The sequence below is a fragment of the Scleropages formosus genome, chromosome 10 (assembly GCF_900964775.1).
Source record: "Scleropages formosus chromosome 10, fSclFor1.1, whole genome shotgun sequence".
In the NCBI taxonomy this organism is placed as follows: Eukaryota; Metazoa; Chordata; class Actinopteri; order Osteoglossiformes; family Osteoglossidae; genus Scleropages; species Scleropages formosus.
Window position 1 is genome coordinate 32072 of NC_041815.1, and position 26385 is coordinate 58456.

The 26385-nt window shown below is 40.8% G+C and overlaps 1 protein-coding gene across 3 annotated transcripts in view; it reads left to right on the plus strand.

Moving 5' to 3' along the window:
* Positions 1-26385, plus strand: part of sphkap (SPHK1 interactor, AKAP domain containing) — an 85344-nt gene that overhangs the window by 1236 nt on the left and 57723 nt on the right. The window lies entirely within an intron of this gene.

The following is a 26385-nucleotide window of genomic DNA, read 5'->3' on the forward strand; positions in this document are numbered from 1 at the left end:
GCATCACTTCAAAATTTTGATCATTGAGATGAGACAGAAAGAGAGAACAGCAGAAAAGAGAGAAAGAAAAATGCAAAGACAAAAGAGGGGGAGCGATAGCAGAAAGAAATGGATATCTTGGGTCTGCTTATTGAGTCTAGTTTCCACCTTGGAAACACACACTCCCTATAGCAGCGCTCGTCATGTACGCCTCTTCCCACAGAAACATGGAGATGCTCTGTGAAGTGAAACAGTCCGAGTTCATTTATGAGCAATGAATTCCAAATATCCCCACAGCAACATGGGGAAGCAGACGTGTTAAAGGGAAAACAACCAGTTTAGACCGGAAGGAGCAGCACACGCAGACCACACGGATAGCCACTCAGCTTGTCTGAATTTGTTCATGTGTGTTGCACTGTACAGGTGGTATATTTTTATCTGTGGATGACGGTGGGTGTCTGTGTCACTGGGTACATACATCAGTGAAGGTATTCAAAATCATTTTTGTCTGTATTTTATACTTCCATACACTTTTTAAAATGCTATCTTTCTTGTTTCCCATCTGTGACTCAAAACACCATGTAGCAATCCATGTAAAGAAAATTATTCATTCCTACAATGAAGCCAACACATTACAGCCGTGTTCAAACTTTTGTGTCAAACTGAGTCTCTGAAATATGGACTTCTGGCTACATCACAGGGGTCCTTGTCTTAAATGGGAAAACTGGTCTAAAGGCCACATCCACCCCCCTGTACACGCAATGTCAGCAGAAAGACAGGCTGCAGCCACAGCTGGACATACATAGTCAGGCGCAGTGCTCATTCCACTGCCATGAGGGATTCTGGGAAACTGCTGGGCCTGTAGACTAACGTCAAAGGGGAAAATATGTATATGTCTAGTACATATTCAACAGGAAAAGTCAATACACCAATTATAGTCCACTTCAAAAACACACACATCTTTTTACTAAGAAGCTTATTATAAATATTTCATATTTCCGCAGCTTCTAGCTGCTTACTTTTATCTCTCTGTGGCATGGAGATCTCGGAATCAAAATCTCTCTGGGGATCTGTCAGTCAAGCAGAAAGGAGCACGAAGACACAATCAATAATCCAAAAGAAAGTGCTTAAAGTGTTGAGAGGCAGAAAGGCTGGGATGCGTGGAATTCACTTCCAATAGCCTTCTTGGAGCAAATGAAGAGAAGGGAAAGGAAGAGTACAGTGAGCTGTACACACACACACACACACACACACACACACACATACACATACACATTCCCTGTACTTGGGACCCAGTGGTCCCCAGCTCCCTTGGACGTCATCCCCACTTGTCACTGAACAGGGAAACCCAAAGGAAAGCCACAGCACAGCTGACACTCCAATGACCCACTGGGTCAGTCACTGCATTAACAGGGAAGGCATGTCAAACACAGCTGTCTCTCACACACACACACACACACACACACACACACACACACACACACACACACACACACTGCCACAGTTATCATGCATTGTCTATGGACTAAGATTTTAAGATGTAGTACAAATTTGTGTTGCATTTCACCATAAGTGTTTTGCAAAATCTCTTTACTAAATTTCTTACAGTTACATGTGGTATCCTGGCATGACCTATCTCTCTTTAATGTATAGAACCACTGTGATTTGTGAGTGTCACAGTATACTAGGGTGTTGTGTGTGTTTCTGTATATATTTTTATATTTTTTACACATCTACAAAACACACACACAGACTTATGCTGCTTGTCCTGAGCGGGGTTGTGGTGGGCTGGGGTCTAACTCAGCAACACAGGGCATGGGGCTGGAAGGGACACTAGTCTGACACACCAAAAAGGACTCAAACACCAGACCCATCAGAGATCAGGACCCAGTCAAGCCTGCTGTGCAACCACACCCCCTCTACTAACCACAGCATTCATTATTTAATTAATAATTATGGATTGAAATATTGTAAGCCTTTGGTCTGTTACATAACACTCAATTACTTGAATTGAGTTACTTATTTATTTAGCAGACACATACACATTGACTGAAGCTGCTCCTCCCAAGCAGGGTCACAGCAAGCTGGAGCCTAGCCTGTCACAAGGCACCCCAAGCAGGACTTGAACCCCAGACCCACCAGAGCACAGAGCAAACCCACTGTGCCACTGCACCCTCCTCTACAAACCCTGCATTCATTATTTAATCAATGATTAGGGATTCAAGCATTGTAAGCCTTTGGTCTCTTACATGTTACAAAACACTCAATTACTTGAATTCACTTATTTATTTAGCATACACTTTTCTCCAAAGCCACTTACAGTGAACTCTATGTAGTGTCATTAGCCCACACACCTCATTCACCAAGGTGACTTACACTGCTAGATACACTACTTACAACAGGTCACTCAACCAATCTTCCTGTCACTCAAACATTATGGGTGAACCTGAAGAGCATGTCTTCAGACTGTGGCAGGAAACCCACACAGACACAGGGAGAACAAACAAACTCCAAACAGACTGAGAGGGGATCAAACCCCCATCCTCTTGCACCACCCAGATGCTGTGAGACAGCAGCACTACTCACTGTGCCTCCATGTCACCCTCATTGCTTTGAATAGAACTGAATTTTATAGAGCACTCACACAGTGACATTGAGTACTGAGAAAAAGATCAGAAGACATGATACAAATAAAAGTTAGCCTATACTTTAAATTACTACAATAACTATACAGGCAATCCCCATATTAGAAACGAGTTCCGTTCCTAAGTCTATCAAGTCGAATTCATAAATAAGTTAACAATTAGGTATAGTTTGTATCTAACGTCAGTTAGCTGAATGTTATAGTGTATAGCGTACCTTTCTATGCATAAAAAAACTTAAAGAAACACTTCCAGATACACTAAAACATCTTTAACATAATAATAATAATAATAATAATAATAATAATGAAACTACAGTATTTATAATAGACAGAACGATATCAGGATAGAGCTTTCTACATGCCCCATTATTTTCGCTTTGCCCTTTTAATATTGTCCCAGTCGTTGACTGACTGTAGCCTAACGTTTTTCCAATGTTTGTTGGCATTTCACCTTTTTCAGATCACTTTATTATTTCCACTTTAGTTTCAGTTGTGATTGTTTTTCTTTTCTTTGATGCATCACTATCACTTGCATCACATTTACGCTTTCGTGCCATGGTTATGAGGGTAGAAACAAAAAAATTAAAGCCAAATACAGTAATACACGAGACACTTAACAGCAACAAAGTCCGACTGAAAAGAAAGAAGTCTTAGTCCTACCTCGGGCTCACTTGCCCACAATTCCGACAAACCACAGTAGAAGCACAATGTTTTGATGTGCATTGCAAAGTAGAGTCCATTTGTTATTACAAATCATTGCATGTAACTCAAATTTTTAATCTAGCAGGCTTTACTGGGGTAGTTTGTAACTACAGATTGTATATAAGTCGAATGTTTGTAACAAGGGGACTGTCTGCATTAGTTATTAAAGCTGTAAGTAAGCCAACTGGTCATGGTGGAAAGGACATAAAAATATTCCAACTGATAGGCAAGGGAGAAAAAGTGCCATGGGCTACCAACCCCCCCAAGCATACTAGTAGAAAAAGACTTTTACAGCAACTTAAACAGCTATTTATAACATCACTGTGGTCACTAGGCGCTAATAAGTTGATGAGTTGGCGTTCCAGTTCACATATGCAGGTCACCATGGCATGCAGTCATCATGTTCTGTCAACACCGTTAAGTACAATAATAATTTATCTTCTTTTATGTTTCACAAATGATCAAATACAACTAACGTATGACCTCTAGTATTGCAGTTTACTAGTATCTTCACCATAACACATATCACTTAACTCAAACTTCATCTATCCATCCATCCATCCATCCATCCATCATCAATAGCAGCTTGTCCAGTTCAGGGTGACTCAACACAAATTCCATTTACTGCAACAAAATTTTTGAAACATCCTAAGTTCTCAGCTATCTTTATTCGAATTGCTCAATCCATACAAACAATAGCTAAATCAAGGCTAATTAACAAAATAAATATGTATATGCCAGGGCCTTAAGAACCGCTGTATTAGTTTGTCATTTCCTCTAGTTGGCAACTTATATCTAGATCCTATTCAGCTTAATGAGATTTTATCCAAAAATTTATAGGGAGCAAAATAATGACGTGGTTGGAAGAATTTGCTTTATTTGAAACCTTGAAGGTCTACAGCACCAAGACATTTGTCTTGCAGAAATATTAAATATTTCAAACATACCAAACATTAAATACTAAACTTTAAGCACTGTGGACAAGCTTCAGGAGTGCTCCAAGCTGGTGTGAGTGAATATAACTGTAACTACCTCCATCCTTGCCCGCTCCGTATCTTAGCAACATTGAGGGGGTTCCTGGGAGTGGATTCCCCCGAGCGAGTGCCTTCCATTATACTCTGCATCTGGGAATGAGGTTGCTTGGCTCCTTTCTCTTGACAATTGGAAGGTCACTGTTGCTCAGCTTATGTTCCTATATTGCTCAATGCTCATATTCAGTAATCTTAACAATGGAGTGTTTTTATGGCTGGTTATCATGACTGCATTGCCTTTATCTTTGTCTTGTTGGGACACACTGTTGTGTAGGTAAAGGAGAGCACGTGAGGATTAATTTCAGGGGAGGACAAATTTGTCAGAGGAAATAGATGCTAATTTTGTTTGTCCAGAAGAAATGTGGTGCTGTGAATGGATTCTTTTATCTGAATAGGTGTCACTGTCACTGATGGTTCCTAATGGAATCTTAAGCTGTTGGTGTTGAATTACTGAGTCAAAATGGGTCTGTAAACTCCTTCTAAAAATAATTGCTGCTGAAAGTGAATGGGAGTGAACCAAAATATATAAAGATTGTCTGGCATGGAGGATGATCCTTGGGCAAGGCTGGCAAAGCCGCTGGCTTTCTGTCAGTTGCTGCAACGATGGATCAGAACGATGGAGGTGGTGATAAGTACATGAGTCAGCTAGGGTGGGGTAATTACAGGCTGCTTTTGAGCAGCAGAAACAATTACCCGTGGTCTCAGATCAAAGACAGTCTTGTGTGTTAACAGCTCTTGTAAAACAAAAGAAAGCTTTACATTGCCTGTTTTTTAAGGAATAATAGTCCCACCATCTTGTTTGGTTCCTTCAGTTGTTTTTTTTTCCCTCAGAACATCTGGGCCATGTTGGGGATTGGGAATGGATCCACAGCAGGCCCCCTTTACACATAGAGCTTGCGTTTGGATCGGGGAGCCATGGAGGAATGGTTGGAGTGAGGAAAGTGGTCTTATCACTGACAGACACACAGTACCCCCCGGTCTCCGTACACGTCACCCCTCTGCAGATTAACACCAGAATCCTTTATTGCTGTCCGCTGGAGCCCTGGGGCTGGGCTGCTCGGGGGAGCCGTGCAGCAGAAACAGAGCTGCGCACTAGGATTAGTCCCATTTATCTGAGTCTCGCCACTGCACCGGCACATAAAGATGAAACAAGTATCCAAACGCCAAAAGATTAATGGATTAAAGATGAATGGATGTTTGATATAACAAATGGAATACTTTGTTCAGGTTTCTCCTACCATTTACTCCCGTGAATGGAAACAGAATTGGCTTTTTCCTTTAATCCAGTTCCATGGAGTGCTGCCTCTCCATGCTATGGCACACTGCAATCACATTGTGAGGACCAATCAGCACCACATTGTCCAAACCAAAACCACATGACCCAGTCAAAACTACAGGATCGAATCAGAGCCACAAGCAGTGGGACAGTCCCCCACAGCCCCAGATGGTTTCAGCACAAACACACACTAGCTGAAGCCGCTTGCGGCGAACTGGAGCCTAACTTGGCAAATAAGGGCATAAGGCTGGAGGGAGAGGGGAGACACCCAGGACAAGACACCAGTCCATCATAGGTCATCCCAAGCAGGACTTGAACCCCCGATCCACCAGAGAGCAGAACCTGGCCAAGCCTGCTGCACCCCACCCCACCGTTCTTGAAACGGTAACATTGCATGTTATGAGTTAGTCACAACAATTCAGCGACAAAACTGAGAAAACTTTCAACAGGCGCTGTGTGTTCATGGATTTTTTTTCTTCCTTTTCTTTTTACCAAACCATTTACTCATAGAGTCTTGACCTATTTATCTCAGAGAGAAATTTGCCCTATTTATACAGAGCGATACGTTTACTATAGCAGTTCAGGTTATAATTACCTTGCTCAAGAATAGTACAGTAGTACTTAATGTAAGATTTGAAATATCAGCCTCCAGGTTAAAACATTGTGCTACCAATTTCCAGCAAGTGTGATAGACGCTTTAGTAAGACTCTTTGCAGAGGTAATCTCATATAATCCACTTAACTCTATTATTAATATTATTGCTATTGTTGACTAATAGCTTATTTGCTGGTTTTATCCAAAGTGACTAACAGCATTTGACCCATTTATATAGTGCATTTTCCATGAGCGATTACCTTGCTGAGCAGTACTACAGTATATGAGTGGAGGGAGACTTTAACCAGTAATCCTCTGCTAAGAGTGTGTGTCTTTAACCATGTTGCTATATGCTGCCCCAGGGTTCAGGTGGGTTGTCAAAGACTACATGGACAGCAGGAGGGTTGCAAATGTCTGAATCTGAAGGGAGCAAGGAGGAAGCGAGAAATGTGCTTGACAGACAGGAGAGTGGAGGATGCTTTCTGTCGCCCTTTCTCTGCACACCTGAGCCCCCTTGCAGAAGCTTCTCTCTGCGCACCACAGAACACATTAATAGACTGCAGTTACCTGAGCGTACATTCAGTGCGCAGTATGTTTTGGTCTTGTGAACACATGGAAAGAAAAAAATTGGGTTTACTTTGCTCATTTTCCAAATTGCCTGACAGCAGACATGTAACACAAACAGGATGTAATATACAAACTTCCAAAGTGCACTCTACCTTCAATGTCTGTACTATAATCACGTGTTCGACGTATGAAGAAACACGTTATGCGTGAGTCGTGATCGTGAGTGGTTCAGAGAAAGTTTGCTCGCACCAGGAGAACACCTATTTTTGACACGTGGCAGCGCTCAGTGACTTATTTTTTCTCAGCATTTCAAAGCGGCACCATTGCTGCCATTCACACATCGCATGCTGTGAATTTAGCTCCTTCCCTCATCTTCTTGTGTGTGACATTTTTTTAAATATTCTTTGAATATGAGAAAGAATTGAGCAGATTGAAAAACAACAACCCATTTTTCAAAAAGCCAACACATGCAGCACATTCCATATGGTATGATAATCTAAAGGTTAGCTCGGTAATCTAAACCAGAATACCATGTAAATACAACACATGCTCAGACTATTTTGCCATTTCTGGTTAGACCGTTTAGTGATCAGGTGCGAATGTCCCGTATTCTTGGTGGTGATTTGGCTGTAAAGATCTTCACTTTCTGTATGTTTCTGTGGGGAATGTGGCACTATATTTGCAATATGCTACAATGCACACATAGTGTTGACACTTGTAATCAGGGTTACAGTATCCTAGCTATAAAAATCTGGTTTTGACAATCTGCCTGTAAAAATCTGGACTGTAATATTCTGGTATTTTATTTTGTACTATATATGCAGCATGATATTGTATGCACAACAACAAGGTAGTGGTAAATTACATATCAGAACTCCAACACACTAGCTGTAAAGATCTGGATATCATACATACATGAATTTGTGGTTTTCCAGTCTAAAGATTTAGAATTGATGATCTACTCACAAAGACCTGGCCTGTAATTATTTTGCAGTAAATTTAATTTGTGTTAATTTTCCAAAATGTTACGACCTGGCTGGCGAAAACAGAGGAGCCATTCCTCTGCTGTCAGAAAGCTAAGGTGATACTGTCAGTGGGCATTAACCTTCAATGTCAGGCATACCGTGAAAGGGATAGCGATTGCAATTTCATTTCAAAATGCCCTTTGATGAGTTCATTTCAAATGCTCTTAGACCGCAACGGTCTGATTAACACTCGACGGCCAGGTTCCAGAGTATTTCCCGTTTCCAAAAAAATAACACACGCGCACTGATGTTCTGAACATAAAATGTCATGAATATATGACTTATCTCCAATGTGTTTTCTGCCCAGTGAACGGAGATTCAATTTCTCAAAGGATACAGAAGGGTCCTCTTTCCCTCTCACATCAACTGAAAGAGTTGCTGGGTCCTTTACCCTACATGTACTCCTTTTAGTCGTCCAACTCTTTGGAAGGAAGAGGCCCATGCATTTCTATTCTCCCTGGACACATTCGCTTCTCGAAGTCACACTTAAAAAGATGAAGGGCCTTCTTTTGTGCACGACTAGTCAGCTTCGTACAGCATGGTTTATGCACTGCTGTCTCCCAAGAGCTAGTCCATTCTGTTAAGTAGGGGTTCGGGAAAATGCTACCAGTAGATGCCGGAATGTACACAATAAAGTACTCTAGGAATGTATGGCGTTTAATTAAAAAAATAAGACTGGTCTTGGATCAAAAACACACTTTCTGCACTGACAATTCAACAGTAGACAGGAATATTTCATCGTCCTGGATTGAAGTATATGCACGCAACTCACAGCTAGCCCCATGTGCATGTAACTATACACACGCACACATGATGGACGCACACAAAAGCACTTTGAGAGGACTAGGCTTCCTTCTGCTGTCCTCCACATATCCTTCCTCTTGCAAAGACAAATGTTCAGCAAGTGAACATTCATTAGAATAGAAATTTGCCATCCTTTTAGAATTGCAGATTCATTTACGTATAATTGCCACCCATTAACTGAACATCAGTCACACACACACACACACACACACACATTTTCAGAACCGCTTGTCCCATACGGGGTCGCGGGGAACCGGAGCCTACCCGGTAACACAGGGCGTAAGGCCGGAGGGGGAGGGGACACACCCAGGACGGGATGCCAGTCCATCGCAAGGCACCCCAAGCGGGACTCGAACCCCAGACCCACCAGAAAGCAGGACCGTGGTCCAACCCACTGCGCCACCGCACCCCCCTAACATCAGTCACATTCTCCTAAATAAAATAAAAGTGGAATTATCTTAGAATTTGTATTCCTGCATTCAGAATTCCTTTCGTTATCTCACATTGTCTCTGTGTCCCACTCACTCCACATTTTTTCATCTTTCTCGCTTCTCAACCAGTAATCAAGGTGCACTTTCATTATAACATTGCTCTTCATTAGATCTGAATACCTACTAAGAGCTCTGCTGCTTGTTACAATCAGATCATGTGGGAGGAAAGACAGGTTTTATTTCCCAGATGACAGATGATCCATTTCAACAAAGAATGTGGAAGATCTGTGTTTTTAGTTTTTTCTTTTTTGCATTTTGGAGACAACTGGGACAGAAATCACCTTCAGTCGAAGGTCGTGTGGAGAATGTTCTGCCCCAGGGGGTCCACCTCTCACTCAAGCGAAGCAGTAAGGTTGCACACAGGTGAGTCACAGGGCACCTAAAAAATACTCTTGGCCAAAGAGAACCAGGAAATTTGGTGGGCTTGTTATCTAGGCATTCTTCATGTCAGAGGGCTGCGATGATAAAGCATCAGTTGTGCTGATATATGGAGTTTTATTAAGACGTTATCAAACTTTCAGAGGAGCAGGCAGGAATACCTCATAAATGGTTTATTTCACAGACCATTTGCACTGAGGGCTTCAGGAATAAATGCTGTAATATGAAATACAGCAGCTTCCACACACAGCAGACTTCAGTCCTTTCCATCTCTGCAGACCTCAGTCAACCTGGCACTGAAATGACCACTGATTATCTCTCGTCACTGCAAATGATGCATCACAGAGGAAGAAATAGCTATAAAAGCATAACACAGCACATGCAGCCATCATTAATTGGCCAGAGAGGGAGAGCGCCCAGGCGGGAGGTTGAGGAAGTGGGCGTGACATCAGGACAGACCCCTGGAGTGCAGGCAGACGGCGGGCCACACCATGCTGAAGGCCTGGCTGCCAGCCCCACAGCCCCTCTGAAGTGCAGATGAGGGAGTAATTCCATCTCATTTATGGGCCCATGTGGTGCAAGGCAAACAGCGTGGGAAAGCAAGCTGAAGAGGGACGCAGAGGCAGTGATAGGAATGGAGAAAATGCCGATCTGGATGGATGAAGACCATCTCGAAATGGAAAAGGCTCCCTACAGTTTCTTTTTACCTCTAGCGGCGTAAACACTCAGATTTCTTCTGACTGCACACCCTGTGGATATGTGAGCAGCCACAAGATTGCCTGGTAAATGTTTCTGATTCAATGATATGTTGTTGGCCCCTATTTCCAGTTGATCTTGAGTCTTTGACCAAAACCCACCCATTCTGGATCACATTACTTGGTATTTCTTCATTTTAACATTACAAATTACATAATAACTGGTCTGTACTGATTCACTTAAAAAGCAAATGCAGAGTATTTCCTTTTTGGGACTGCAGCTCAGAGCAAGTCATCCAAAGTGTTCTTGCTTGGAGACAGAATACAACACAAAGGACACATAAAATCCTACCAACATTCTTTTCATAGAATTCCCTAAGGACATACAGTTACAAATGGTAAATTGAAGTTTTCAAGGTCATACTTTCATTGATAATTGCTTTTCCATAAGTGACATTCTTCCATATCTCTTTAGATAATAGCACCATATAACATGGGGTTCATAAATTAGCTTAGATCAGAAGTTTGTTGGAAATTATGCACTAGAAAAGCACAAGCACTGATACATTCAAGTCCCCAGTAGACAGGTGGGAGAAGCAACTGGCGCCTTCTGTTTCTCGTCTCATGTGTCTCTGTTATTTTTTACGTATCAAAGGGAGAGATGAAATGTGTAGAGGAAATGTGCCTTTGTAAAGGTGATGGCGTTAACGGCGATTCTGAATCAGACCTTAACATGCTGCTTCAAACAGACACAGAGGCCATAGCTACTGGGCATTCTGTCTCTGAGCATCATAATCAAGGCGTAGACATATATGCATTGAAACACATTTGTAAGCAGGCACACTCCAATGACTGACACTGAAATAGAAAGCCCAGGTACAAAAATTCGGTATTGAAACTCACTAACACAGTTTCAGGCACATAGAACATTTCTGTATATCTAGATATTTATACATTTCTAAGAACTTATACTTCGAAAGGCAGCAGGTAGCGTTATTTTTTAAGGATACAGATTTGAAATGTTAATTTGTCGGATCAAGTTAGGTTGGACTCTATTTTTGAATCACTGAATAAATCCAAAAATAAATCAATAAATAAAACTGAAAAAAGAATGTGTCACCTAGAACTAATTTAAATATCAAAGTAAAAAGGTAGTTTTTGCATGACAATGATAATGTATGTATATTTTATTATATTTGTAACCCAAATGGTTACTTATAGCAAGTTACATTCATTCATTTAGCTGATGCTTTTCTCCAAGGCAACGGAAAATGTTAAGCTTAAAATTTTTTGCCAATTTAGACATCTGAGTAATTCTACCGGAATAATTTGAAGTAAGCACCTTGCTCAAGGGTACTAGAGCTGGAAGCAAGGGTCGAACCTGCAGCTGTGGGATCAAGTGGCAGCAGCGCTAACAATTACACTACCAGCTGCCCTATTACTTACATACTCAGGGGGAACCTGATGGTGCAGGAGTAAGCGCTGCTGCTTTTCGATCCAAAAGTGCTAGGTTCAGATCTTACCTCCAGCCATAGTAGCCTTGCCCAAGGCACTTATCTGCAATCACTCCTGATAAAACACCCAGCCGTATAAATGGGCAGATAACTATAGGTAGATTGATGTTCCAAGTTTATTCAGAGAAAAGCATCAACTAAATGAATAAATGTCAATCAATACCTGCTTTTTCAATGCAGCATATACCCTGGATAGAGGGATTTTGATAGTGATACTTTGAGTCATAGATGTTCAGGTTATAAAGGAATAAAGCTCACAAAATCATTGGCTTTCTTGACCATTCTGCAAAACGAGGACTTCATGCCATTAGATGATTTTCATTTTTAAAGGCTTTGTTTATGCCTTTTATAAGAGTATTTCTGCTGTGAAAGCATTATGCACCCCCCAGTGGAGTATAACGAGGCACAAATGACAGGTAAAGTGTAGTCACTGCTGGTGCTTTGGTGCTATACAGTAATGTCTGGCTTCTGCTGTCATTGGTGGATGCTTTGGTGAGGAAAAGCAAGGGGAATGTTGACGCTGGCTCTGTGGGACTCGGGTCAGAGCTCTGGGTCTGGTCATCCTAGGGGGAGACATGTTGAATAGACTGTCAGTGATTAATTACCTGGGCTCAGCTGTGTTCAGGGTGTCCATTTCCTCCTCCAGTTATGCAAACCCAATGACACAATATCATTTAAATAACTGAGTCAATAGCTACATAGTGATGGCTTATTAGCACAAGGACTGAAAGAACCACGGTTCCAGTCCTGCTCCTGCTTTGGTACCTTTAGCTTTAATACCCTTGAGAAAAGTATGTGCCCCGAATTGCTCCATTAAAAACTACCTCAGTGAATAAAGGGATGTATAATTGTAAGTAACTTAACATGGTTTTAAACTTTTTTAGTCAAAGCTTTGGAGAAAAGCCTTAGTGAAAAGAATAAGTAATAATAGTACTACTGAAGCTGTTATTTCAGTTCTGGCTTTAGGTTTACATTGCGGGAGCAAACACAGGACCATTGAAAGCACTGTGCCCCCTCCTCCCAGCACCACACCGGACCGCACACGCCACATATATTCATCAGTGGTCAAGATGGTAAATGTGACAGGATGTAGGAAGTAGTTTTCCCATGCTGCTTTGCACAATTCTCTGTACATAATTAAATGAATTTATTGCGCTCTTTAATTTCCTTTAATGTTCCCATGAGTGTTTATTTCATGCAAACTTGGTTGTTGAATGACTGCTCGGAACCGATAACCAAGGAAGGGCTGGAATTGTGCTACAGGGAATGAATTATGAGTGATTGACTATCATATCTGATTATACTGTCTGTTGTGTTTTTGTCAAGATTGCATGAAAGACACATACGAGAGCAGAATCACCACATAATAAATTTAAATCTAAAACATTGCACAAACAGAACAAAAAATTGAGTTTTTAAAAGACTGTAGTATGAAAAATAGATTTATTATATACATATAATACTGTTTATTTTTATTAGCTCTTGTAATGGTTTTTCATTAAGCCCATTATATAAAGGCTGTTTTTTTACTTGTTTTTCAGAAATGTTTACTTGCTGCAAGTTTCTTATGAATAATTACATTTCCTTTATGTTGATAAAAATTTACTTTGATTACTGTGTTTGAACGACTGTGTTTCTGCAGAGTCGAGCGTAACATAGTTTAGTACAAGTATCTAAATTTCTTACTATATTTTAAATTATAGAGTGACCTTTTAAAGACTGGCAAACAATGATCAAGCTTTCATAATAAACTTCCATATAATATTGAAGTTTGTCAGTGACATTTTCTCTTCCTTCTTGAACACACAGTGTATAAAAGTGAAGCTGTTAGTCTATTACAAACAGTGAAAGGGATTTTCAGATGATTTGTGCCATCAACCCCAAAAGACCCTTGTTTTGAATCATTTAATCTATTGAAATAATTAAAATTCCAGTCAGCATTTGGAACTGAGCTGTGCCAATTACAGTACTGTATATTTGCTCAGCTGAAGCAGAACATTTACATTTTGTTCTGTACTCACACGCAGAGATCAGTAACCCACCCACTCATCTCAAAGCGAGACTTACTGGCCCTCCTACCAATGGGATTTGGCAATAGTTCAGCACGGCAAGGCTGGCCGACTCACTGTCATTTCTCTGCCAAAATGGACAAAATGTGTCCAGAAAAATATAATAACTATAAATTCAGAAATTTACTGGAAGAACACTACAAGTATATTTATTGCAGCATCTGAGACACTTTCCAACATTGGAAAACATTTGTTGAAACATTTCCAAAAATTTTCTGCTTCAACTAGTCACACCTTTAAGGGGTTGTTTCACAAAGAAAATTAGTGTCTTTTAGATGAACGTGAATCGCTATTGTTTGCTATTGCACACATTATTTCCATTACTGTGTTACTTGGGTTAACCCCATTTGAGCTGGATATTTTACTGCATGTTTGACTTTTGACCTTCAGGTTAAAAGTTAATCCTCACTAGCATACTACAAGCTGTTCCAGTGCACAGCAGTCACTTTATCATGATGTGAGGAGGTAGCTCCACTGTGTTCCTACTAACCCTTTGGTGAGGATCACCCACGTACAGAGGCCCGCAGCCAAACCCTGACTATGGTCCCATCAAGGGGCACAAACTAGGTAAGCTTTGCATTTAGCAATAGACACTGTCACAGTCTACGTTCACATGGTACACCTTCCAGAAAAAGGCACACACACACAGACATACTTCTTCACTTTATCACACAGGGTGCACATACAAACATATACATACTGACATGAAGCCAGGAACCATTTGCCCTTTTGCAGCTTGATCCAACACAAAACACGCCACAAATGGGTGTGAGCTCATGGTTAATGATGCCTCCGTCGCTAACCATGGGGAACACACAGAAGCCACTCGTCACCAAAGTCAGTCATCGAGAACCTGCCCGATGCTGCTAATAGCATGTTCACCATGACAGAGGCGGTTGCTCTCTCAGGGCCTAGTCTCACCCTCACCCATGAGTGATGGTGCACTCACCAGTGCTTGCCTATTGACAAAATGCACACCCGTGGATCACACATGATGAAAATACCCTTAGAAGATGGAGCTCAGATAAAGCCCCTTAACACGGATTTCCCTTCTATAGATTTGTACCCGCAAATGTTCACTGAAACCACACACACACACACACACACACACACATTTTCAGAACCGCTTGTCCCTTACGGGGTCACGGGGAACCGGAGCCTACCCGGCAACACAGGGCGTAAGGCCGGAGGGGGAAGGGAACACACCCAGGACAGGACGCCAGTCCACCGCAAGGCACCCCAAGCGGGACTTGAACCCCAGACCCACCGAAGAGCAGGACTGCGGTCCAACCCACTGCGCCACCGCACCCCCTTCCACTGAAACCATATCAATTTTAAATTTATCTGATCAATTATTAATATCGTGGTTCAGCAGCAGACCTCAAAACACTTGTATAATTTTCAACAACAAGGAATATTCAACGCCAGTCGCTGCCCCCCGGCACATATAATTATAGTAGTTAATTACACCATTCTGTGCAGGGAAAAAAAAAAAAAAAAAAAAAAAAAAAAAAAAATCAACGATGACCCCCCCACTCACCTCCCATTAGTCGTGCCAAAAGGTTTAAACAGGAGAAGGTTTTCTCTGCTACATGATTTTCACCTAGCAATGTCCACATACACGGAAAAAAGATCCCACACATTCTTTCTCATGTGCACATACACAGCACATACACAGCGCTTTTCATCACAACACAAACATGCTGAACTTGGAGGTCAAAACCGAGAGTGGAGAGTTACCCCAGGCACTGCGAGGAATGAAGTCTTTTTATAGCTCTCACCCTCATGCCGGAGAGACACTTCAAACACGCTGCCACTTCCTGAAACGACAGAAATAACAGCAGAGAATGGTGCCTGTTTATGCATTGAGGACACAACTTGGAGGAAAATATTTTCTTGAGCCATGATAAATTGTGTGTAGAAAATACAGAGAGTATTGTTGAGAAGGAATGGACCAACAAGGATAGAAATTTTGCTGGTCAGATGAAAAAAAATATTACTCATTTATCTGAATAGATAAATAACAGGACAAAAGATTGTACTGCAACATAAAAAACAAGACATTGAGCAGCGATTTTAGAATAGAAATGCTAATGAAGGGTGGCTATGCTTTGTAGATATATTAAAAAAAGACACTAGTGCTATTAATTTTAGGCTAGAGAAATAGAGATTTTTTTATTTTCTTTTTGCTGCTTATCAGTTTTCTTTTTTACTCTTATAATTCCATTCAAAGGATTGTAGGAGCATCATGTCAGCAAGGAACTACTGTATAGGTTCCCCTTCACACCTGGTTTGAATAAACGTATGTCTGACTTGAATAACAATCATTAAGGGATCTGTGACACTCACAACCATTAGTTAAACCATTAAATTAAAGTAATTAATTTAAATTACTTGTAGGACAGCTTTTAATATTTGATATATCCAAAGACACAGCAATGCAAGCCACACAAGTTTATAAGCACCTATGGACTGATTCCCAGACACATATGCAGAGCAGGACTGCTGTCACAGTAACTTTGTGAGGGCCATGAACACCTGGCCAAGGAGATTGCCTCCTTCCATCGATCCTACACAGCAAGGTCCACCTGCCAGCCCTCCAGCCCATGCCACTGGCCTGCATCCCAGCAGATAGAAGCATGAGGGAAAGTTTGGCCACCTTGCAGTCTGTTATTTAAGGTGCTGATTGGCTAAACTAGGGAAAGAAAATTGCCCACACTTCCCCTCGGTCATTGGGTAGCCATGGTTATTCCTCACCTGCTATTTCACAGTCATGGTTTTTCCCTACCTGCCACTAGACAGCCATTGTTTTTGCCATCCATTATAGGGTGTTTGTGGTCTCTGAAATAAGGGTGAATTAATGAGTACACAAAAAAATTGGTTTGTGGGAATTTTAAAGGATCCTTGAAAGACAGAATCTACCACTATAAAAGTAGTATGTATGCTGATTATGCAAAGTGTAAACTTCAGTGATTATTGTCATGACCCACAGGGACAATACCCCTAGGGTCCCAAGGAGGCGCTACTCAGTGCCACCAGCCCAGACACATGCACCTGTTCACAATCTGGTGATTAGTCAAATATTAAAAGACCAAAGAACTGAGACAGGATTGTGGATTCTTAATTGGTGTTTCATTGTGATTTCCTAGTGAACCTTAGTTACCTCTTTCTCAAGTCTAGCTCCATAGGTGTTTATGTTCCAGTCCCAAGTCCCTGTCCTATCTACTCCTGCCTTTTGTGCTCCTGTCCATGTCCAATGGTCCAGTCCAATATTCCGTCTCACCTCTGTGTTTAAGTCCCACTCATAGATTCATGTTTCACTTTTCACCTTTGTGAAAATACACTGTGTGTCTCTTTGTCCCATGTCTGTTGTTTCACCTTTACTCTGTACTTTCTAATTTGCACTGTGCACTTTTAAAAACTCTGCACGTGGGGTCATTAAATTTTACATTTGTGTTTGTATGTTACAGCAACACACATCTGTGTCGGACCGACATTTGGACACTACAATTACTCCTTACCTCTGCAAAACCCAGATGCAGTTTTTAGTATTACAGTACTTGTAGTCCTGTCCCGTAGCATCTCATTCATGCAGGTTTTTTCTGAACATCTTACACCCTCTTCCCCCTTCCTGTTTTCATCCACTTTCCAATTACACATCTGTTTTATTCTTCTCAGAAGTGTCTTTGGCATATCCTTTCCTTGTAAATCATTTTTGCATCCCTGTCCCTTTTACACAACGCAGTGACCTCAGCACTGTAAAGCCTTTTTGTCATTCCTTGGAGCCCAACGTTCCCTGTAATCAAGCTTGTGCGGGTTTACTGTTCACCTGCTGGGTATCTAATGAGGTATGTGACAGTTGTGAAGGCTTAATTCAATGCTATCTTCTCCCCAGAGCATTGACAAAGGCTCCCATGGTTTATGCTCTAGAATGCTCACTACTTCTCTTGCAAGCATTTATGCATTTTTTAATGTTTTCTTAATTTGCCTGCCCCTTTTGGAATTTTCCTCCCACAGGATCTTAGGTTAAGGTGTTTTTTGTTTCAATTCACACGTCTTCCAAACAAACATCTACATTCATTTACTTAGCAGACGCTTTTCTCAAAGCAACTTCTAATGGATACTATTTAGTGTTATCAGCCCATCATGTAAACATGACTTACACCATTAGACTGTCAGTACTACTCTATAACTGGATCTTATGTGACAACTGTTCATTTTCCTGTTCTCTCCTTTTGCTGGAGAGGTGAGATAAGACAAGGAGGAACAATGAAGTACTCAAATCAGACAGGGGAAAGAATGGAAGAGACACTAGAGAGACTGGGAAGTCAAAGACAAAATTCTTCAACAACTGGACCATACTATAAAGACACATGACTACACTACAATGGACATAGCCATAAAATAGGGTATTGGCTGAGAATCTCTACATTGTGAGAGACCGAAAGCAGAGACACATCCTGACCACGAACAGGATTAGTGACCACACTGTCACCACTGAAAAAGACAAACTTGGCTGCCCACAGAAGATGTAGCTACTGTGCGTAAGATCTACCACGGCAGAAGTGGACAGAGAGGTACACTTCCTATTTCAGTGTAATAAATATCCTGAAAGCCCAAAAAAATCTACTTAATAAAATGACAACTCCCCATCCTCATTTCATGCAGGTTCCTGGGAGAATTGGTCAGAGCAGGACACACAGAAAGCACCAAGACAAAAGTGTATTTGTTCTTACCAGTTTCAGGTTCTTCCTTTATGTAACTATACATGTGGGTGTGTGTGTGTGTATATATTATATATATATATATATATATATATATATATATATATATATATATATATATATATATATATATATATATATATATATATATATACATACATACATACACACACACACACACACACACACACACACACACACACACACACACACACACTTTCCAAACCGCTTGTCCCATGCAGGGTCCTGGGGAACCGGAGCCTAACCCAGCAACTGAGGGCATAAGGCTGGAGGGGGAGGGGACACACCCAGGACGGGACACCAGTCCATTGCAAGGCACCCCAAGTGGGACTCGAACCCTAGACCCCCCAGAGAGCAGGACTGGTCCAATCCACTGCACCACCGCGCCCCGCTGTCCTGTATATAGCTTTGGGTAAAAAGTAGTTCTGCTCATAGTGGTATATGACCTTCAGTGCTACTTTGAAACTGGGGGAGATCCTTGCTGGGATGGGAGGAACAGTCTGAAGCTGGGAATGAGTCAGCATTGATGAGTCCAGACGAGTCCCGACATGCAGAGTGAGAGTACAATTAAGGAGCCTTAACAAGCGTTAATAAGCATTGAGAAACCCAGCGCCGGGCCCCCGTTGCTCTAATAGTTAAATGCTACATGTGTGGGCACTGAGCTTATGAAGGAAATGCCTGTATTTTATTATTCTCTTTGAAAAAAATGTGTGGTTTCTGTTCAGATTGAGATGCCAATTACCGAATATACAAAACCAAAATTCCCTGCTTCAAAGACCAATCCAGTCTTAGAAGGCAGAGCTGCCTTAAAAACATGGTTCATCTAGCAGTCTGCTTGAGTCTGTGTGCCACATTCGCACCCTCACACAGGGCAAAAAAGCTGTCAACACTCTTAGGCCCAGCATGAATTTGATCTGAAGACTAATGTTTGATAGACAAGAATGGAACTTTTAGCAAATGCATTGTATTCCGACCCCTGGGATGCAAAGAGACCTTGAAAGCTCTGAAGGCAACTCCCATTAATAGCAGAAATTGACAAATTCAACTTAGTGTCGGATCAGAAAAGTGATGGCAGACAAACAGTTAAGCAGAACTCATTCATAAGGGTATGGGTAATAGGTCACTCAAAAGGCATCCGATTTTTATGCAGCCTCTCTTTTAATTATAAAAGCACAGCCCAGTCATTGATTCCCATAAGACTTCCAGACAAGATTGTCCCCAATGTTGTGTCCCAGTGGGTACCCTACAATATGCCTAATACAGCTTTAGCATCTTTACAATTTACTCTTTCTACTAACTTTTGAGTGGTATTTGTAAACTTCCAATGGCTGTTATTCTGGAATCAGCACAAATGCCCTCTTAGACTTTACTGAGGGCAGTAGGACACACATAATGGAACGCCAGCAGACAAACATGAATATCATCGTCCTAATGCACCTTTACACCACAATGATACACCTGTATTGACAGGTGTAACTCATGTCTGTGTGCATGTCTTCATGGTCACCGTGTCTTTGCTCATCATGTAGGACTTTGTCTTTTAAGGTCACTTGAGTGAGAACACAATTTGTTCTCTCATTTCCTTCCCATTTGCCTCTGATCACAGATCGCCTCTAAGAGGTTAAATTGGCCGGAACCCTCTCTGCTTTTCCTTTCAATTTTCACCTTATGGAAGCGTATTCAGCATGAGCGTTGAGGCGTTATTTACTCAAATTACCCTGCTGTCATTGCAGCACTGCCCATGGACCCAACAAAGACCCACTGCTCCATCATTACCCAGCAGATGGATCACTAAAAATAGACGCCTACGACCCATCTGTATGGACTAAAAGTTGTATCCATACCAGGAGAGGGTTTGTGGTGTGGTGGAACCGCCAATGCATAGCTACATTGAGCTCTCCATCATAGGAACTGGAGGGCGGCTGCAGGGCCACCTTGAACCCTGCAAATGCAACACATTAGTATCCTGCTCCTGCTTGCTGATTGGGTCTGACACCAGCAGTCAGAGCCAGCTTCCTCCCCTCTCCTCAGGCATTAAGTTTTAATAATGGCAGCTCACAAGCAGATTCGGTGTTGCACGTCTGTCAGACTTTGAACCATGACTCAAACATCATTTCAGGGTGATTGTTCACATACAGCCAATTAGGGGGGAAAGGTAAAAGGGCTGGCTGTCGCAGATGAGGAAAACAGCCCCACCTTCCCAAAGTCCAAATCCAAATCTAGACATTTCTGCAGGCTGAAGGTGGGGGAAGTAACCTCATGGAAAAATCTGATAATCCCTGTAAAATGGAAAAGTTCACCTGCAGGTCCACTATACTTAGGAGATTAAGGAAACTCAGACTCCCACGGGGCCCAGCAAGCAGAACAAGGCTCTTTGCAGGCAAGGATCTTTCCCAGAGACCTGTCAAAGCTTGTCACATTGTCTTTCCAGTATGTATAGACTGGTCAAAATGTGTTTGTGCTGATGGATATTAGACAAATGTGATGAAGTACCATATACACAGAAGGCACAGTACACAGAAATTGTTTTAGTCTGTCACATCCGGAACATCACAGTACTGAAACGAACTTGAAAGCAACAAAAAACAGATGTAGTAATTATAGTAGTCATCCTTATACAGGACAAAATTAGTAATCTTCCTCATTGTATCTGCCAAAACTCTAAACCTTGTCCCAATTTTGAATACATAAAGGAAAATGTACAGCTCTCAATGGGCTACCATGAAGAAACATTAATGTAATGTTTGTATGATGCCAGGCTGGCCAGTTGGAACTGGGGGGGCTTCTCTATCCTGCAGCAAGACTGATCTATTGCGCAGGGAACCTCAAAGAGTGAGGGAGAGGAAAGCTGAGAGGGGAAAAAAAAAAACAGAATACATATGTGAAGAGACCAAATTTTCAAAAAAAAAAAAAGAGAAAAGCACAACATTATTCAATTTGAAATGGAGAGACAGAAAAAGAATGTAAATAAGTAAAACTGTAGGTTAGAAACCTTCTCAGTTGGAGAAAAAGACAGATTTGAGTTCCCAAAAACAAGTGTCTACATTGTAGATCATAGTAATTTATAAAGACCCTTGTGAGAGCTTTAATGTACAAGTTGCTTTCCACAGCATCTGGAATCCTTCAGTCAAGAGTGTTCCAGAAGATTCATTTTTAGCATCGAAATGTTTAATTCAATTTTGAAATAAAGTATTTCTTTAGTATTAAAAACTTCCTATGTATGTAATTTTATTTGACCTCATATCATCGCAAAACAAGTAATTAATGGAAACTGAAAACTTTCTGAAGAAACTGTATATACAAAGTAGGTCCACTACAAAACACAACATAACATATCACTGCATACAACCAAAGGATTTCGGGAATGAGTACCCTCCAGATCACAACTATAAATAATAAAATGATAACATTGAATGTTGTGAATGAAAGAGTTTTACACAACTTGAAATATTTTTGCTCCAACTTTTTTCTCTGAATTCAAGCTTTCCTAGAGGGAAAATCATCATATGATAGCTGCTAGCCCATCATTCATTGATGCTCACAATAGCAAGCCCACTGAGACTTGTGCCACATGTTTTACTTTTACACATTCCACATCACACACTTTAAAATTAATAAAACAGGCCAAAAAAAAAGTGCTAGGCTTTTCTGAGATTATTAGGATAGTGCAACCAGAAAGTAGTATTAAATAGCAATCCTTACCAGTTAGAGAAAAAAAAAAATAAACCAGCACTGCTCACCAGAGAGATGGGAAGAGTAGTCAAGAGTTGTCTATTTGAATCCTGCTCCTGGCACTGCTGTAGTCCCTTTAAATAATGTGTTTACCTTGAACTGCTCCAGTATAAATACCCTGTTTTATAAATGGGTAAAGAGTTGTTAATTGCTTTGTATAAAAAGTGTCAGGTAAATGACAAATAAATCAGATAACTTTTCATAAACATAGACTAAATTTAAGATTGTGAATTTTCATTTTGTCACAACTTCTCCAAGGCTCTTGTTCTAGGCCAAGGGTCGGCAACCGAGTGGCTCTTTCATCCCTCTGCTGCGGCTCCCTGTAGATTTGGAAAATAAATAATAAATATTTAATTTAAATTTATTTTATTTTAGTTAGTTAGTTTTTTAAAAAAATGTAATTCTAAATTCTAAGATTATGATGCTCTTGTAACATTAAAATAAACCGTGTTTAATTTTTTTGTCGCTCAAAATATGCGTCATAACTGCCGACTTGCGAAATCCGCCGGCGCGAAATTGAAAATTCCATTCAATTCAGCTCAAGCTTTTCAACCCCAGGTAGGCAAACATGACATGGATAAATGCAAGAAAAGAAAAGTTTCTGAAGAAAACAGAACATGATTTAATGAGATGTGGACAGATTCATTTGCTTTTACTGCTGACGAGAGTGGCTTCCCAGTATGCCTAGGCTAATATGTGGTGAAAAATTCGCGAACAACAAAAAGTCAAATGTTGCTAGATATAATTTCCACAATAACACACAGCCTTTGCTGAAAAATATCCGGATGGAGATGACAGAAAAAAAGCCGTTTCGGAACTGTTGCGGAAGGTTGATCGGCATTTTTGGTTTGCTGCAGCCGACAAGTTAAAATTTTGATAAGGTTAAGGTTAGTTCAAACTGTTCAAAATATTTTTGTTTGCCTGCAGAAATAAAATTTCGTTTTCTCGGTAGCAGTTCATTGATTTCATAAATGCAACACACTACAGGTTTTTCTATACTTTCCATAAAGGTAAAAAACGATATATGCAGTGTTATCTTCATTTTAGATGTCAAAAGGGTTTTGTGGCTCCCTGTGTTTTTTTTCTGTGGGAAACGGGTCCAAATGGCTTAAGGTTGCCGACCCCTGTTCTAGGCAAAAACTAACTGATAGTCAACAAAGCCTAGTGAAATCCATGAGTTATCAGCTCACAAGGAGGATGTGCTGCTAATGGTTAATCATAAACATGTCTGATTGAGAGAAAAGAAACAAAGAAGTTCAAAGAAAACAGTATGTGACAGTAAGGAAAATTTGATACTGAACGTGAATTGATTATGAATTTATAATCACCGCTCAATGTGGGAAATTCAAAGGTAACAAGAAGGGATTGACAAAAAAAGAGTAAAACTACTTGTTGTCTTTACAAATGTGCCAGAGTAAAAATAAAAAGTGTTGACACCAAAAAATTGCTCGGAAAAGAACAATAAATTTATTTAAGCACAAGTGATGAAGTAAATGTAACTTGTTACATCCCACTTCTGCACACCAGCCACAAATCCCTGTATAAAAACAACAAGAAAGCGCACACACACACTTTCCGAACCACTTGTCCCATGCGGGGTCGCGGGGAGCCGGAGCCTACCCAGCAACACAGGGCGTAAGGCCTGAGGGAGAGGGGACACACCCAAGACGGGACACCAGTCTGCCGCAAGGCACCCCAAGCGGGACTCAAACCCCCCCCCGGAAAGCAGGACCCGGTCTAACCCACTGCGCCACCACACCCCCCCCCCCCATGAGAAAGCAATGCTAGAATAATCTCAAACTCAAGTTCATGCAGGTTCATTGCCATAGCTGACCAAATAGAACCTATAGCCACAGAGAGAGAGAGAACTACAGAATATTAAATCATAGTAAAGGTATAAGACAATTTTGGTCCAGAGAACAGGTCCATATATGGTTTATCAGAAAGCTATATGAAACATCATACTATAGTTGAAAAAAAGATCAACTGGATGAGAAACATAAGAAGAATTGAGCACAGATCCTAACAACACACCAATAAAAGTTCTAAAAAAAGCTGCAAAAGTGCAGGCCAATATAGAATGCCTTGCCAAAGTTTCAGACCATACACATATCTTGAGATTTGGCTGGATTACAAACGATAGTCACATCTAATTAGTATTTTTACTGAAAAGTCTCATGCTTAAACAGAAAGTAATTAATTGCAGAATTATTTATCTGCTGACATCCTAAGCAAGGGAAAAAACTGAATTATGTTGTCTACATAAATGTTCACACCCCACTCCTCTACTATTTACTCAAGCCACCTTTTTCCACAACACAAGCTTTGAGTCCATTCTTTCCAGTGTTTTCCATGTTAGCACTCTGGTTACGAGTAATCTTCACCCAATTCTCTTGAAACATTTAGGACAGTGCCTCTACATGCCATACATTAATGATCTGGACTTCGCTACTATTATTGTTCTGTGTATTACAGTCAAATGTTCCCATATAGTTTATACAGGGAACCATTAATATGCAATTTTTGACTTATGTACTGTGTCAGCCCCACAGTTTTTGTCTAAGTTGAGACTCCAGTGTACTTCATAGAAAGATCAACCCCATCAGTGTGGGCAAATGAAAAGGCATGGGCTAGACTTAACAGTATTTAAAAGCTATGTGAAACACCAAACCACAGAAAAGGCAGTGGTAAAGAGCAGTTAAGAAAACTGTACACATTTTGCACAAATCCAATCTCCGAAAAGAAGAGAAAAATTCTATTAAAAAGGCCAAACTGTTTCATTAGCCTGTTCCAGCCTGGGGAAAACTCATTAACCAGTCCTGCCACAGCATAATCGACAGATCAGTTCCTGGTCATATATTTGATTAATTTTTAATATACTCAAGGCAAGGGTAGTAAATTTGTGTGTGCTCCTCAGGCACACACAAGAGTTCCAACTTGTACCAGTCATCATTAGAAATGCAATTAATGATTTAACAATGTCTGAAAACAATGACAGCTATTATTATTATTCACGTGGCATTTTTTCAAAATCATAAACCCAAAACGAGAGTGTAAGACAAGCAAATGAATAAGAAAGGTACTGTTCCTATATGCAGTGGTAACACATAGATATGTTCCTTGACAGTTTGCACCCCTTTTTGTTTAATGTATTGCCACTGTTAAAGGGAGGACAATTTGTACAATATCTGGTATATACCAGATATTGGTATATTTGGTCTTATATATATAAGACCAAAACCCTGCACCAGAGAGCTGTATATCGCTGCCCTGGCTTGTGGGCAGACCATCAGGTATTTTGTCCTGTGTTTCTTCTTTGAGTCAGCCGACCCAGGCTTACTGGAATCATCTGGAAAGCCCAGCAGCACAGTGTCTTTAAAGCTTAGTTATGCACATTCTGTCTTACTGCAAGGAACAGTTACGAAAATGAACACACTATAATTATTCCATTACCGTTTCTGGTCAAGTTAAATCTCTGCACCAATACAGTGCTGCTCCTGTCCAACTGAATCAAGTCAGTTATGCCTCATCCGGTCCTGTCAGAGGACTTTTTAAAATATTTAATTTCTGCCTGCAAGTGAACGCTAAGTGAGAAGTACATGCAAAAACATACACACCATGCAATATTCTGAGGAGCTAGAGGCAACAGGGCCAAAAGCTTCATGCAATCCATTAGCATTAGACAACCTCTCCATTTATACATACTTTATCTGATGAAAAAGCAGCTTGCACAAATTTACACACAGTACTTCACAGAAGACATGTAATCAATAACACAATTTATAATTCTGTCTCATCAATAAACAACAAAGAAATGAAGTGGTTTCAGCACAAACCACAGAATATACATCACAGGAGCCAGAGTGAAGGGATATCGGGACAGTGGTCGACACAAGTTGTTCCACTAGGTAGAAGTAAGAGGAAAAGCAGAAGCAAAACTCTCCAGCCTGTCACCGTTCACTGAGCTAACACTACATATCCTGTTTCTGCGGACAGTCTGACAATTTCACACAGTCTGGTAGAAATCATAGTTGTCTAACTCACACCTACAAATGACCAAAATTGTCGCGAAAATCGCACTGGCAGATTTTTTTGTAAGAAAATACATAGTTCTTTATTCGTCCTGTTGGTCATGGATC